The 16296-nt window shown below is 35.9% G+C and overlaps 1 long non-coding RNA gene across 6 annotated transcripts; it reads right to left on the reverse strand.

Moving 5' to 3' along the window:
• Positions 1 to 302: 302 nt before the first annotated feature.
• Positions 303 to 15146, reverse strand: LOC127446910 (uncharacterized). 6 transcript variants are annotated; one of them, XR_007898270.1, is made up of 4 exons: positions 14693 to 15146; positions 11141 to 11207; positions 9511 to 9853; positions 303 to 1011 (listed from the first exon to the last, which is right to left on the reverse strand). It is a non-coding gene; the product is annotated as an uncharacterized LOC127446910 (long non-coding RNA). The 6 variants fall into 6 exon arrangements; XR_007898268.1 differs by lacking the exon at positions 14693 to 15146 and adding an exon at positions 13140 to 13286; XR_007898265.1 differs by lacking the exon at positions 14693 to 15146 and adding an exon at positions 13140 to 13225 and having other exon boundaries at positions 9511 to 9736; positions 11141 to 11191.
• Between the last annotated feature and the right edge of the window lie 1150 nt (positions 15147 to 16296).

Genomic DNA, 16296 nt, shown 5'->3' on the forward strand with positions numbered 1-16296 from the left:
CATCACCTCAAAAACACTGTGACATAACTCAGATCACCACACACAGATGAGCTGATTCACTTACTCAAGCTCGCACATTTGTTTTTGTGACTTCCGCATCAATAAAAAGGTGACTCGTTTGAACCGCTATTTTTCCCACGTCACCTTATTGTGTGCTGTCCAAGGTACTGACGAGAGTGCCATCTCTAGAAACTGTCATGTTGTCATCTAGTTGGTGGTTACAAAATTGCTTGTGGCCACTTCAAGTGAAGCTGTTGTTGACGTATTCGTCTTATCAAAGATCAACAGAAGGACTCAAAAGATTCAGTTTAATGGGTTTATTTCATGCATCACATTATCATACAAAATAACAAGTAGGCTATGACAAAAAATCAGTAGGAAGCACCTTTACATACAAGCAGATTGTATAAGTACAATTTCCTGTCGATCTAAATGACACAGGCAAATATTTAAATGGCTGTAATCTTCAACATGAAAGTGCATACATTTCATTTAAGACAAAGAGACGTTCAATTTACATTTAAAATATGGACCTCAAATTAGTCATTCATATTGTGTGGTATTATCTACCAAGAGAGATATTTAAATAAGTGCAATTTTCATTGTAAACATTTCACACATTAAGGCACATTATTATTTTCCATCATTATTCTGTTCAGTCTTGTCAATGATTGTACAACACGTTGTTTGAATATCTTGAACTTCTAAGGTTTAACTGGGAGAACAGTCAGAATTTCTTCCCATCCACACACATTGTACAAAATCATTCACCACCTTCAGGTACTGTTGATTGCGTAAAGGTTTAAGAAACTCAGTTAATTCAATTAGTGCAAGTTGTAGATCCATCTCTAATATCTGCTTGTTTTAAATTTCTCAGTGAACCATATGGGAGAGATGCTAGATTCCTGAGGTGCTGTGATTGAACATCTGATTCAAAAATAGCCAGATGTCCATGGTTTCTCTGGCAGCTGATGACAGTGATGTTTTTTCCCCACAGTTTGATCATTGAGCCTGGTTACAGAGAGAGGGAGAAAAAAAAAGATATTACATTTAAGTAATAATACAGCATGGCTGTTATGAAACAAATGTAAGATAACATATTGGCATGAACAGCAATGTGCAAAATCTTCACTTTGAAAGATTAAAGATAGTTTGATTTTCTCTGTAATGGTAATTGCTGTAGTGCTATTTAAAGATGTGGAAATGAAAAACAACTTTAACATTGGAAGCAGATGCAATGATCTGGTGTTGCATGGCCACCATTGATGTTTGTTTTTTCAATGAAGCCCCTAAAGTAGTTTTTTTTTTTTTTTTTTTAAATGTTTGTGCTCATGCCTCTTCGATTTTGAGACTTTACCAAAAAGAGAAAAAAAAAAAAGAAAAAAAAAACTTTATAAAGAGAATCCTGAGACAGATGCTTTTGACACATTCTTGAATCTCTGTACACCTTATAAATTACAATAAACAATTGCAGTCACCTTAACTTGGAAGAGAATATAACTGAATTGCAAATGACAACCTGCCTTCCCTTGTGTGCTGCATTCTAGATAAATCTATAGATCTTTCAAGGACAGTTTAGATTATTCAGAATTAATAGCCCTGTGACAATGAAAATGGTGACCTGAAACACTAATGCAAAACACACTTTTAAGCCATATTTATAATGGTGGAAAGATTTTTGTGGATTTATGTGTTTTCATAGCTCTTAAAATTCCAAAGGTTGGAGATTTTGTTATGGGTGGCATCTTTTTAAATTGTTTTTGTTTTTAATGAGAATAATCAAGCATCTAAATGGCAGTGTGTGTGTGTGTGTGTGTACAGGTTTCACTATATTTGTGAGTGCCAAATTTTTGAAAATGTCCTCACTAATGTAGTGAGACTTGTTGAAAACCCACGAGTGAGGACATTTTAGGTGGTCATCACTAGTAAAAAAAAAGAAGGTTCATAAATCTGCCAAATCATGTTTAGCTTTAAATGTACTGATGTGCACAGGTTTCTGTGAGGGTTAGGTTTAGGGGTAGGGTTAGGGGATAGAAAATATCATTAGCCTGCTATGAAATCAATGGAAGTCTATGAGATGTCCTCACTTATATAGTGAAACAAACGTGTGTGTGTGTGTGTGTGTGTGTGTGATTTTACAATTTTACTACATCAATATGTTCTCTCAGCTTAGTGGCCATTATGGTCTTAAAAAACGGATGGTATTTTGAGCTCATTTTGATGATTTTTATATTGCTTAAAATAATGCACTAAGTAAACCTAATTTGATTAGGCAAGGGTAATGCATACAACACTTTGACTGTATTTGTTTACAATTCCTTTTTCAATTGTTTTCAAAAGTGGTACAAATAATTTTTATACCCTTAGAATTTGTGTATGATGTGTACCAACGCCATTACCAGTTTTCCCAAATTATATGTAGAGAGGTTTATGGACAATTTAATCCCTGCTGAAGACTAGGCAATACCCTTTTCTCTGTCAATTTTCACCCTCTGCCTCATTCAAAGCCCCTCTTTCTTTCTGTGCCTCTACAATGTGGGGTTTCTTTCTTTCTCTTTTTTTATATACCCTCATATCTTTTTTCTCTAGCACCCCCCCCCCCCCCCCCAAAAAAACCCTCAGACAGCATGCAGTTTATGCAAATCACTGACCTTTTCTTCTCAGTTCTCATCCTCAGCCTTGAATGAGACCTCAAGAAAACACATACACTCTCTCAACTCTTACTAATTCTCACACGCTACTGTAATGGGAACGGAGCACTCCATGACGTTCTAATGCCCTGTGTAAATACAAAATGACCACTAATAATACAGTAAGACAAACATAATAATAATTTAAAATCCCTGCAACATGCTGCACTGTCCACCCAGAATGCATAGGCCTATAAAACTGAAATTTCCTGTGCGATCATCTTGGGAAAGCAGGTTCACAGGATAAAGATGGGGAACTCTGTACTATACTAGATGTTTTATAAACCCCAAGGTCTGCTGTGATGCTTACGTACACAGACATGTTCTTCCTATGGAAAAGTGAACTTGCAGTGAGGGGGGATATGGGGATGAAAGTAGACGAGACATTTAAGGCAGCAGTGGGTGGGGGGGGGTTATTGTCAAAGGGCCTGATGAATATAAAGTGCTTGCTGCCATTCTCAGGGTCTGAAAAACATATACACACTCCAACTGTTAGAGATGGTGTGTGTGTCTGTGTATATACAAGTAGGTGTTTCTATGGAGGGGGAGCCAACCAGCCTGACTTCCCTCAGACACTTTGACAGGCAGGCCTTTTCACCAGCGCATTGCTGGGTCAGTCAGCTCTCTCTCCCTTAGCAACGACACAGAGTGGAGAGCCCCATCCAGCCAGCCACTAAAAAAAAAGGAGGGGGAAAGGGGCAGATATAGGGTGTGGGTTACAGGGGGTGAGCTGGTTCACAGAGGTGGATGAAGAAATTCCCAGTCTGGCGGGAATCCCACAGGCAATGAACTTGAACTTGACTCCCATACCAATCACACCTCCTTATACAATATTTGCATATGTATAGCAAAAGTATCAGACTCATTGTAAATTTCACATGAGGTAATATTTAAAGTGAAAGAGATAATCAAAGATCAACAATGCTGTAATGTGTGATGATGCAATATTTTCAACAAATGTTCAAAATGTTGACACAGGTCTTAAATATATTTAAAATAAAAAGTATAACAAGGCAATAAAGTGAGGATTATTATATCTCAAGCTCCTTTATAATGGTGTTCCCTGGTCTCCTTTCTCCTTTTTTTTTTCCAATTTCAACTGTTCCCCCCCTTGCTCTCCCATCCACATGATACAGTAACTGATGTTCCTGTAAGTGGCTGCTTTTAGAATGTGCAGAGAAGACACTGGTCGTACTTAAAATCACTTAACTACAAGGCACATTGCCACAACTTCTTAATTCAACTCCAGTCAGGTCATTCAAACCACAATTTTACCGTAATCAGCATCACTCTGTTGTGTTATCAAAAAGCCATGTAAACAATAAAAAGTAGTCTTTTAAGACTGAAAGAGCTGGTTTCCAGTAAAAGCTTTACCCTCAATACGATACCAAAATCATGATTTTAATGGTCTAGACCTGAATTACAAAGGGAAATTGTGAAGCAAAAGAGCTTATCTGCATCATATTTGACATCTACACTGATTTGAAGTTGCAGTACATGAGGCTACTCATTTAAGCTTTCAATAGTCTAAAAAGCCCACTTAAGGTGCAATGCTCTATTGCATTTGCCTGACCAGCTTCTTAGGAGGTCACAATCTTTATCACTTTTGTGATCCTAATTTCTTCATTGTTGTTCAGGATTGCTTGTATCTAATAGTTCAGCTTATATATTTCGAAAGCCTTGTCTGCACGTTGCTCTCTCCGCTGATGGTGGTTCTTTTTGCTTCCAGTTATTCCAGAGCCCTGCTCGGGAATCCCAATCCCAGGCTCTCATGGCCACTCGTCCAAGCAAGAGGAGGCATAGGTGGGGGGAAATTATTTCAAAGCTCCCCCATAGTTGATACAAAGCTGAGAACAGCCCTTTGCGGGATAATCGGTTTTATCCCTAGATTAAGATGGGATCGACAGCTGAGGTATCCACAAGGGGAAAAAAGGACATTTTGCTGTAAAACACACAATCGTCTTTAACATGAACCCAAGAGATGCTTCTGCAATAGGCTGTGTGTGCATCCCTTGATTCTGTCAGTTCTCCCCACTGTTCATTTTCACATTTGTAATGTTCTTCTGCTCTTGTTAAGTGTTTTCATTTACACTATTCATTCTCATCCTGTCCTCAAAAGCAGTACTGAATGAAAAAAACAATAATATGATTTCTATATAAGGCATACGATATGTGGGAGCTGTTTAAAACAAATGCAACAGAGGAACCATTTCCACTGTAGTCACACATATACATTTCCAAATCTAACCCGGCACAACGTTTTTATCAAGAGAGCAAAAAATGACATCGGCACTGCCTGAGTCTCATACAGCCTTTTAGAAATAAATCTGTAAATCGCATAATACTGGACATAAAGATGACATATGATGGAGAGAAAACTGTTAGTATGCCAGACAAATATTCCCAGATAGCCACCTCCCATAGGCCTTTGATATTAACATGCCAGCTGCAGCAAATGCCACATGGGGCCACAGACTGAGCCAGACAGTAAAAGCCTCTCCCCGTTTATACACCACATCTATTCTACAAACACGCATTCTCTCCATATTATATTTTTCATCAGTGTATTTATTAACGTCATTTGTTTATATTTCCCGATCTTCCTCAGTTGATGACATCATGTCCTCGCTGGCTTTGTGCTTCTGTGTATTGCTTTAAAGTCCTTTAACTCTTCTGCAATACTTTTCTTCCTTCACTGCCTCCCATTTTTATTTAGCATAAATAATTCCTCCTTTCTTTGTAATTTGCCTTTGTTTTGCAGTGCAATACTGTCTCTGTCCCAGTGCAAACCTTTTCTCTGGTTTTCTGTATCACTGCCTCAATTTTACTGGGTATTATATTGTAATGGAGCTTTAATTAATTGCTTGCCCAACTGCTGTGCCCTAGCAGAAGGGTGAGAGGAACGAAATGCCCCTTGCAAATTCTCATATTTGGTCCTACATACTAAACACATTAAAGAACTGTATGATTTCTAAATACTTTGCTGCATATATGTGCTATAATACATTATACTGCTTGAGTATTAGATGGTGATCACATACATATTATTAATTAATTATTTAATTAAACTGCATACACTAACACACGTTGGTCTAAAAAAATGCTGTTGTGGACACGCTGATACTTCACTAATAAGCACTGCCTTCAAACTATGTAAACTTTACAAATCCTTTGTACAAAAACCTTGTACTCTTGCACTGCAAACACGTCACAGAGACAATCACATCATCTGTGTGAACACACATGATTGTGCAAATGCTCATACAATTCCTAACTCTTCTTCACAAGCATACATTCGTGCTAACACACTCTCACGCTGCCACACATGCAGTGATGAAAAATAAAGCCCTATCCTCAGCCATTCCCTGAGGATAGTCTCTTAGGGTTTGGGTGCTAATTTAGGCATCTGGCTCTGTCTGGGCCTGAGCATCTTTTTTCAGCTTATTACCCTCCACTGTCTCTGGCACTCCATCCATACAGACAATGGTGGGAAAAAGGGGGGACTGTGGACCCACGTCAAGTACCCCCGGTACAATGCTGCCATTGTAGAAGAGGAGAGGGGCCTGGAATAATAATGTGGGCACTATCAAACTGTTTACAAACACAAAGTCTACAGCTGCAGATTTGCCATTAATTCATCATGAATTCAACATTTTTGAACAGCATTATATATATATATATATATATATATATATATATATATATATATATATATATATATATATATATTGTAGTTGTATGGAAGCATGTGTGTGAGCTCATTTTGTGTGTAATAATTTTGGGGTAAATTACCTTGTCTTAAAATGATAAACAGTTAAATATCATCCAGACACTTTGTGAGATATATTCAGGAATTGCCTTTTTAGTCCATGACAAAATTGTAATCACAGTCATGCCTAAAAATCCACATATGTCATCTACATAAAGCACATTTAGTTGAGCTGTTATTACACAGAGCTACAGAAAGTAATCCAATATGACAAGGAATAGAATTTTCACTGGTCAGCTGAGTTACCAGAATTTACCAGAAGTAATTTGCAGCCCAAATGCAAAAGTAGAGCAATATGGTACAATTGTCCTCTAGCTTTTGAGCGGAATAGCATGCTTGAAACAAAAAGGACAAAAATAGCCTGTATCCTATATCCTTTATGTATATGGATTCAAATATTACATTGTTTTACTGAAAAACACAAAGAACTGTATTGGTAAACCACAAAAACAATACACAGTTCAGCTCATGATCTGCATATTGAAAACTGGAAAATTCTGGTTTGGGGTTGGCACCATGCCAAGTGGCATAATTAACACTTTTCAGCCACTGCTCTGCAGCAGTCACATTATGCTCTGTCAAGCATCCACTCCCCCTGCCCGAGAGCTCATATTTACACACACACACAAAACACGAACATATGCATGTTGCATACACATGCAAAAAACAAAAACAAAAAAAATAATAATAATAAATAAAAAAATGTATATATATATATATATATATATATATATATATATATATATATATATATATATATATATATATATATATATATATATATAATTCTGGTTTCTATACATTTATGCATTTTTCTATAAACCACAAACTTGTTGTTGAACCATCTACAGTTGTTAACTAATACAATTACCTACCATTCAGGCAAATGTAACTACTGTGTAACAATACTGTATTAGGCTTTTTGTTCAAGGGTATAAAATTTGTTTTGTGGCCCTGTCTGAGATATTTAAGCAGTGAAGGTCTTTTACATAAAACCCTGAGAGATGCACAGGGAGGAAACCCCTCCCCCTCAACAAGATACACTGCCTAATCAGAAATTCCCTATTAAAGGTACAGCCCCTCATTTCCAGACAAATTTAAAATGTGGTTAGAGTATTTGGTCATAAATAGAGACCCTCAGTAGAAAACATGTACGAAGTACACAGACCATTTCCATTAAATATATTAATAATATAGCAACTGCCACTGGTGCAGAGCTGCTGAAATCTACAAAAGCATTTCTGGACTTAGATAGAACACATACTAATTTAAAATGTAACGGGTTTTATGCTTTGAAATGCAAACAGAATTACATTTCAAATTTGAAATTAAAAATTCAAATTATAGAACGCTCCCGTTGATAAAACGCTGCTGCGCCTTTAATTGGGGGCTCAGTCTTCTCTGCTTGTTCCTATGCAATTATGTTAATATGCGGAGCTTGTCTGGTCTTTTTCATTAACAGAACCGCTTGCATCATTGTTTCCTTTATTTGTATGCTCTGCGGGCACCATGCGTACAGCAGTGATCTTTTTACACGTTTATTTTGACGGGCTATTTTTTGTTTATTTTTTCGTTTAATATATCATTCTTTTAGAAATGTTCATTTAAAATCTTTGTTTACGTTAGCAGACTGCTAATCGATGATTTCGAAGAATGAACGGACATTGGTGTCTTTTTTTAAGCAGACAAGTTTGTTCAGTAAGTATGCAAAAACGCTTTTCCGTTTTTATGAGGATTCAGTGACTTTAAATATTCAATGGATGTCGCATTCATTTCGTCTCGTCTTCACATTTCAATACATTTCAGTGTGTTCATTTTTCATATTGTGTTTAAAGTCTAAAAGCAAAGCAAATTTGTCATCCTGAGTAAATATGTAAAATAAGCTTGTGCTCCAATTATGCCGATTCTGAATTTTAGAATTATACAGACCAGCATGACTAATTGCGTATCATCAGCAATCCATTATGACGCAACCAGTCACCTTTCTATGTTGAAGAACATTTCAGTGACATAACATGCAGCTTTCTGCAAACAAGAGACCTGTGTAAATGTCCTTCCCCACATAACATCTTAGTAAATTGAATGTGTCAAGCAATGTTTCGCACTTCTCAGCGTTTTGAGTTTTTGACCAAAGCACTGACCAACTAATGATACAAACTGTGGATATTTTGGGAGAGCACCACGCATCATTAAAATCATGGCACAGTGGGAATTGCATAGTGAGCATCTGTAGACCTCTTTTCTAACATTAAAGTAAGGGCAGGGTGCATGTTATTGTAAGCTGGTGAGGGCACTTTTTGCACACCTTTTTATCAGTAATTTAGTGTATCATTAACAAATCATATTCGATAGCAAAGGCAGAGTGCTCTTCAGTAAAGGTTGACCCTGTTGCATTGGTCAAGGGGATGCTGTAGGTCAATTAACTTGAGTTGAGTAGTCTCTTGTGAGTTCAAGCAGCGAAGACCTGTTCGTTTTTGTATGGTGGGGCAGCCGTATTGAAGTGGTATAGCTTAAGACTTAGTTTAGCTTTGTTTCATAGACACATTTTTACCCTTACGGACACATATGCAAGCTCCTGATCATTACTAATAGCTACTTTAATTCTCATTCATTTGAAAATAAGTGGAGCAGGGTAGATTAATTTGCGTTTAAAGCTCACTACAAATCAGAAGCTCTTTGTGTATATCTCTGTGTGTAGATAACGGGGTACTTAGGTGCTATTTTTTAATTAGTCAGGAGAGATTGGAGTGTGATATTTCTTTTTCAAGGAAAATGATTTTGGCTGAAAGCCTGGCAACAGGGCCTAATCTCACTCTGCCAATGTCTAAATGGCCAAATCCGAAGACAACAACACCTACCCACTGAACACAAAACATGTTCAGTCCTTTTCAAGTGTCTCATTCTTACGTAAACATTTGTAAATATTCCTTTCAAATTACCTGCCAAAATAACTGGTGAGATCACATTGGAGGACACTGAGGACTAAAATCAGTGCTGTGTGGTCGGGATAATGCAGCAGCCTGATCTGATATAGGCAACGATGCAGCCTACCTCATGCCAACACAGCCATTTTAGAGAGCTGCAGCCAGTTTCTCCATCAAGATGGCTTCCTGAAAGCACACCCCTCATTCAGTCTTCCAGCATCTGGTGGTCCGTGGCAACTGGCAGCCTCTTTGTACCCATTGGCACTTGGATGTAGACTCTCACTCACTTTCTTTTTTCTTTTCTCTGGGGGCACAGATGGCACTAAATGCTTCCGTTGATGAAGGAAGTGGAGCTGGTAGGAGAAGGATGAGGGTTGACTATTATTTTTCTTTTCTTTCATATGGACAATTGCACCCTTTTTCCACAGTCCCTCTCTAGCTCCAAAGGCAGTGTAAATGGCTGGCAGTTGCTAAGGGAAAACCAGAAAATAAAGCACAAAAAAGCCCCTTTTATAACTGCCAAAACAGATGCCATGGCAACGGCTTAATAAAGTTTCTTAAGGTAATACTAATGGTATTGCGCAACTATAATTTCTTTTTATTTCATGCGAACTAACTTCTCCAGGGAGAGACAGTCGCAACATTAATAGTCTAAATAATTTGTGTATACTCAGTGTGTGGTCATACGAATTGTGCAAAGGCATGCACCCTTGGCTTTTGTGTTTTAATATTGCTGGTCACTATGAAGGTATACTGAATCAGCCCACATCAATTGCTGTCCACCCATAATCTCATTGCACAAACTTATTCAATTGTACTGGATAACCAGTTTAGCTGGAAAAGATAAATGTTAATGAATGTGGACAGAATTTATTTGCTCACATTAATTTTACATACAGTAATATGCAGTGTGATAGTAGCCCATACATTCTTATTATCGAGATGGAGACAGACATATAATTTCCTCTCTCTGATCATTTATCGCATTGAAGCCTCTGGCCTTATGTCCTGGAGTCATACTAACTATTCTTGGCCATACTGATACATACTGATTTAGATGTATTTTCTTTCTTTTTACATGAACCTAATGTTATTAGGGCTTTTCTTGAGATAATTGTCCTCTGTTATTATTAACCGTAGCAAGCTCTTCCAAAAGTTGTGTGTTTACAACTACAAAACCTCTGTCAGAAAAGCACAAATATATACTATACAGCATTATGCAATAGTAATACAGTGTATTCAGGATAATAAAGAGAGCCTTTTTGACTGTGACCTGCACTTCACTGTAAAGAAATCTACTCATAGGCTGCCTGCACAAACATGAAACTGATATTAGTGCCAGTAAAGGCTAAATGTCTATGATGTACAGACAGTTTATCTGAATAGAGAATACTTGAGGATTGTTGCGGTTGGTTGGTGGATGAGAGTAAAAGTGGTAAGAAAAAAAACAGACACATAAAAAGGGAAAAAAGATTTAGGTCATGCTGCCACAAACAAATCATTCACAAACTTACTACACACTTAGAGAGTGAGAGATTTTCCATAGAGATATATTCAGATGAAAGATCCATGCAATGCACACACTGAGTTTCAACATGATTGGGGATTTATATTTGCATTTGACTTCTTTCAACTGCAAGCATTAATTATTATATAATTTCTGATTTACTGCATGTGTTATCGCAGTAACAGATTAACTCTACAACTACTTGTTCTAATTACAATGTTGCATTGCATTAAGCTTCGATTGCACTTACCAGATGGTCTTTTTTCTTGTAGCTCCAGTCCTCTGGTCTCTCACAAAGACACTGTGGGTTTGAGAGGCTGAAGTTGAATAAAGTTATACAACACACTGGAATTAGAAAATATTCAGAATATTATGGTTAACATAGACCTGTCAATTAGAATGAACATTTACATGTTTGACATATTTTACAAATGAAAAATAAATAAATAAATTAAATGACAGCCAGATAATGATCCCTTGAATAAAAATGTAGGGCAGGTGAAATACAGTGTTTTGAAAAATTGGGGGGGAATATAAAATGTTATCTGCCCATTCAGCGCATGGACATTTTTGTTCTATATTATTATCTCTTTCTCAGTTTTGAAAGATTTACACGATGTTTGACCATTTATTGTTTTCCTCATTGAGGCATAACCCCAAATAGTCCTACATGTTACAAAGTGGATATGCTATTGTATTTTTTCTTGATCATTTTAGGATTTTTCCATTTCTTTTGGTAGGCCACCTTAAATACCCTATCCTAAAAACAACGATTTTATTTCCTTTTTTATTTATGTATTTACTGGTCAATTCAGTTTTGCGTAAATGTGATTTAATAAATGCTTCAGTTAACAGCATCGCAACACAAAGGCCTCAGCTTGTGTTGTTCTACTTCCGCGTGACGCTCTAAACATTTTGTACTCTTATTTTTATTTTGCAATTATTATTATTATTATTATTATTATTATTATTAGCAAAGATTTACGCAATGTTTATTTTATTTTTAAAGCCTGCTTAATATGACCAAACATAATGAAGCTGGTTGAGCATGATGTAATATATTCAGCAGTGCGACTGTATGTGTTCGGGAGGAGAGGTTTTCAACACACAAACGCTTATTTGTCGTCGATAATTGAATATGGCGTCAAAATATGGGCTACAGAAAAGTTCAGTGGAAGCCTTCTAGATCATTGTAGCTCAAATCCAATTAAAGTGGCACTGTCACAGCTAGTGAGATACACTACACGCCCAATTGAGCACTAGTGTAGGCCTCATTTTTGCGATTGTTCTCCAGTCAGGAATGCTTTTTGCCTTGTTGAGGTAAAGATAGCACGTGGTGTAAGGTATGTTGAATTATTTGAGTCATGATTCATGAAAAGCCGCAGGGAAGGCAATTAAATACGAATTCAGTACACAGTCAACAGCGCCAAACAGTGTTGACAAAGATGTCTATTTGCCTCTGAAGAGTTTTGCGTAACAAATAAAACACAAAATAGGCCTACTCGATTGAGATGCAAGTAAATAAACGTGAAAAAGAACGTTGACGGTGCTTTTTCCCCTTGAAATATCATTTTTCAATGAGTAGCCTAGGTATATAATGTACATCGAACAAAACATTTGACTCCCCAACAGATTATTAAATCCTATTTCCCATTATGGTTATTGGACAATTTTGCGGAATAGGCAAATAGATTCATTAACGACTTTGACAGCTAAACCAACTTTGATGATTTTAATAAATGAATATATATATATATATATATATATATATATATATACATACATATATATGTGTATATATATATATATATATATATATATATATATATGTATATATATATATATATATATATATATATATATATATATATATATATATATATATATATATATACACATATATATGTATGTATATATATATATATATATATATATATATATATATATATATATATATATATATATATATATATATATATATTCATTTATTAAAATCATCAAAGTTGGTTTAGCTGTCAAAGTCGGTAATGAATATATATATATATATATATATATATATATATATATATATATATATATATATATATATATATATATATATATATGTGTGTGTGTGTGTGTAATATTAGTGTTTCTCAAATACATAAACATCCCTGCTGGTGACCTACTCAAGATCATAGGCTATTAGTTTGTACTGCAGACGTTTAAATTACCTGTACGACTCACATTTTAAATGGGGTCCTGCTTACCTCATGCTCGTACCTCTCAGTTCCAAGTGATTTTGTTCACTGTGCAGTTAAGGAGGACGTTTCTACTTTCGGTTATCTAGCTTTATGAAGGCAGATAATCACTCATACAGCTAGATAACCAAAGACAGCAACCTCCTCCTATCAACACTTTTTTTTTTAAAACGTGGAACATCTCATAAAGTTGACCTGATAAACGAAAACAGGGTTAATGCGCAATGAACCAGACAAATAAACAACACTCAAATTCCATTTAATGGCCTCAAGACTCTTTTCATAGACCTGTAAATACTGTTAACAAGTCAAGTGTTGAAAAGGCTTATGGGATTCGCCACGTGGCGAAGATACACCCATAGTTTATGCTACATAATACATAATATTCTTGGCCTGAAGCTGCAATCTCTGTTTCAAATTTCGCCTTTATAGAATCATTGTCGGGTTTCCATTCAGGCAAACCGGATTTTGTCCCTTCTAGTAACTAGTAGTCTTTAATATAATTTTTAGAACCACATATAGTCAGCATTTAATTTGGCTGTATGGTTAGGCCCCATGCAAGTCATCACACCTCCACAGGCCCACATCACCATGTCTTGTTTCATTTCACCTTCAAGCTTAATTCGCATTATATTTCCACAAATGTTAAGACATTTAATCTAATGAACAGTCTGGTTAGATCAAATACATCTAATGAATGTTGCCAGAATTAAGCCTTGACAGTTAATGGTATGCTATAGAACAACAATCCAAATTTTAGGCCAACAGAAGGCTAGGTCAGATAACATTTTATTAATAAGGATGTCTCTTGAACCCCTATTTCCCTAACGTATTAAGTGACGTCATATAGTGTAATCTATTTTTAATTACAGTACATTTGATGGACAAACCTGTTGTTGTTTCTAAATAATGCAAAGTCTCCTACTCAAGCACAGCATTTCGGATAACGCAAAAACCTACATGCTAAAGTAGATATTTTAATAAGCATGTATTAAAAGCCAACATTTTTGTATGATTAGATATCATAACTATATGTAGGGCCTACATATATATAAATATAAATATGTATAAGAGTAGTGAAACAAACCGTATGCCACTAGTTTCACAAACAAGTTATTAAAGAGCCAAAGCTGCAGCAACCATGTATCTAAGTGTGTATAATCCAGAATTACTGTAAACATGTCTTCAAGATTATTTTAAAGATACTATGAAGCCCAGTCATATTACTGGTTAAGATATGCACACTCAATGTTTAATTAAAATCATAGTATCTACGAAGTCTTATTACTAATGCTGAGAGTAGAGAGGGCCACACTTATCACTAAACGTGGCCTTGTCTGTCACATGGGGTCAGTTATATGCAATTCACCTAAACTGTTAGAAAAAGCAAGTGCATGATTTTTTGCATTTCTAATAATATGCATTTATTTGTCATGTATTCCAAGTAAACTTCAGAATAGGCTACTGACGTTATGGTGACCAAAACAGTTAAAAAAAGACAAGCTGTGAAGAAATGATTAGAAACAAGGTTAAAATTAATTCTGATCATTTTAAAATCTTACTTTTATAACAATGACGTGCACAGTCCTCGCGGTCAGAAAGTAAGCTACGAGTGCTTGTGTGTAGGGGACAAATAGAGGATCCCGTGCGTCTCGCGTTAGAAATTGACGCAAAAATCTCCGAAAAGTGCAGAAGCTTGTATTGTCAAAACCATACTCTTCTGTGCCACCTTTTCAGCTCTTCAATGATGCATTTCCCCATTTAAAGTCCTTAAGTGTTCAACCCTCGAATGTTGCCTCTCAGCAATCCAGAGAACGGAACATGCCGTTTAATTTCCAAGATGGGGAATTCCTCCTTTGAAAGCTTGCTTACAGTGTTCATGCGTGGATGTCAGAGGAGATGCACGCTTATTTATCAAACCATGCATGCGCATAACCTGCATGCAATGTCCCATTCCGTTTCCCCTGTGCAGTCGAGAGCGTCTGCGCTCTGCTCTTCCCGTGGATGTGATGGTCTCTCTTCAGTCTGGAAGTGTCTAGTTTCTGACTAAATGCATCCTCCTCTGTCAGTTCGCTCCTGCAGTGACGTCACCCCAGCAGCAGGCAGCAGAGCGACCTATCACAATCCAAGCGCGCGCTCCTCTCCTCTTGTCTCCTCTCCTCTCCCCTCTCTCTCTCCTTTCGTTCACTTCGCGCGCGCTTTCGCTGGCTTGACTCGAGAGCGATGTTAAGTGGCCTTTAGGGGTTCACGACTGTACCCTAAATGAAGTAGGCCCTACCTATAATTTTAATTAATTCCATTCTCTCATCGTCGACCCAGCATTAGTTTGCCTTTAAGGAATAGCAGAGATTTATTAAAAGAAAATCCAACATAGGAATAACAATGATGCTCTTATGTATAAACGCATGTGACAACAGCCTTGCAATTGTGCATCTTATACAGTTTTCAAAGACTGAGATTTTTATTTATTTATTTTTTTTATATTTCTCAGGGTAGAATTATTTTTTAAATTTCAGTTTATATATAGGTAAAAACCTATTAAAAAGTCTTGGCTAATAAAAAAAAAATGAAATAAAATAATAATAATAATAATTCCACCATTATTGTCAAGGAAAAACAAAAAAAGTTATCACAATGACAATAAAGTAGTAAATAAAGTGAACAAATAAAGTAATAAATAAAGTGAACAAATAAAGTGCTTTTCAGTTCAATTGAAAAAGTCAAATAATTGTGAAACAGCCTTCAATTCACCAAACAGCAAAAACGAGGCTAATGGGTAACGTACACAAATATCAAACCATTGTTTTGGCCAACAGAAATTGAAATAATTTGAAGATTTACAATTGATAAAAAAATAAAAATAAAAATAAATACTTTATGAAAAATTGTAAACAGGTTGCATTCCATTGTGGGTTTATTATTATTAAGACAAATGTGTACTATAGGTGTTTGAAACCAACATATACAACTTACTGCTAGAGAAAAGATTAATAAAAAAAAAAAAAAAAAAAAAAAAAATTACCTGGTTACAGTAATACTTTTTGTTTTAAAATGTAACACAGATGTTCAAATAAACCATAAACATTTTTCTCAATAGAATTATCAAACAAAGAGCAGATATTTGTGATAGGCTATACTGCTATATACTGACCATCTATTTCAGCTT

Source organism: Myxocyprinus asiaticus, chromosome 1, assembly GCF_019703515.2.
Source record: "Myxocyprinus asiaticus isolate MX2 ecotype Aquarium Trade chromosome 1, UBuf_Myxa_2, whole genome shotgun sequence".
In the NCBI taxonomy this organism is placed as follows: domain Eukaryota; kingdom Metazoa; phylum Chordata; class Actinopteri; order Cypriniformes; family Catostomidae; genus Myxocyprinus; species Myxocyprinus asiaticus.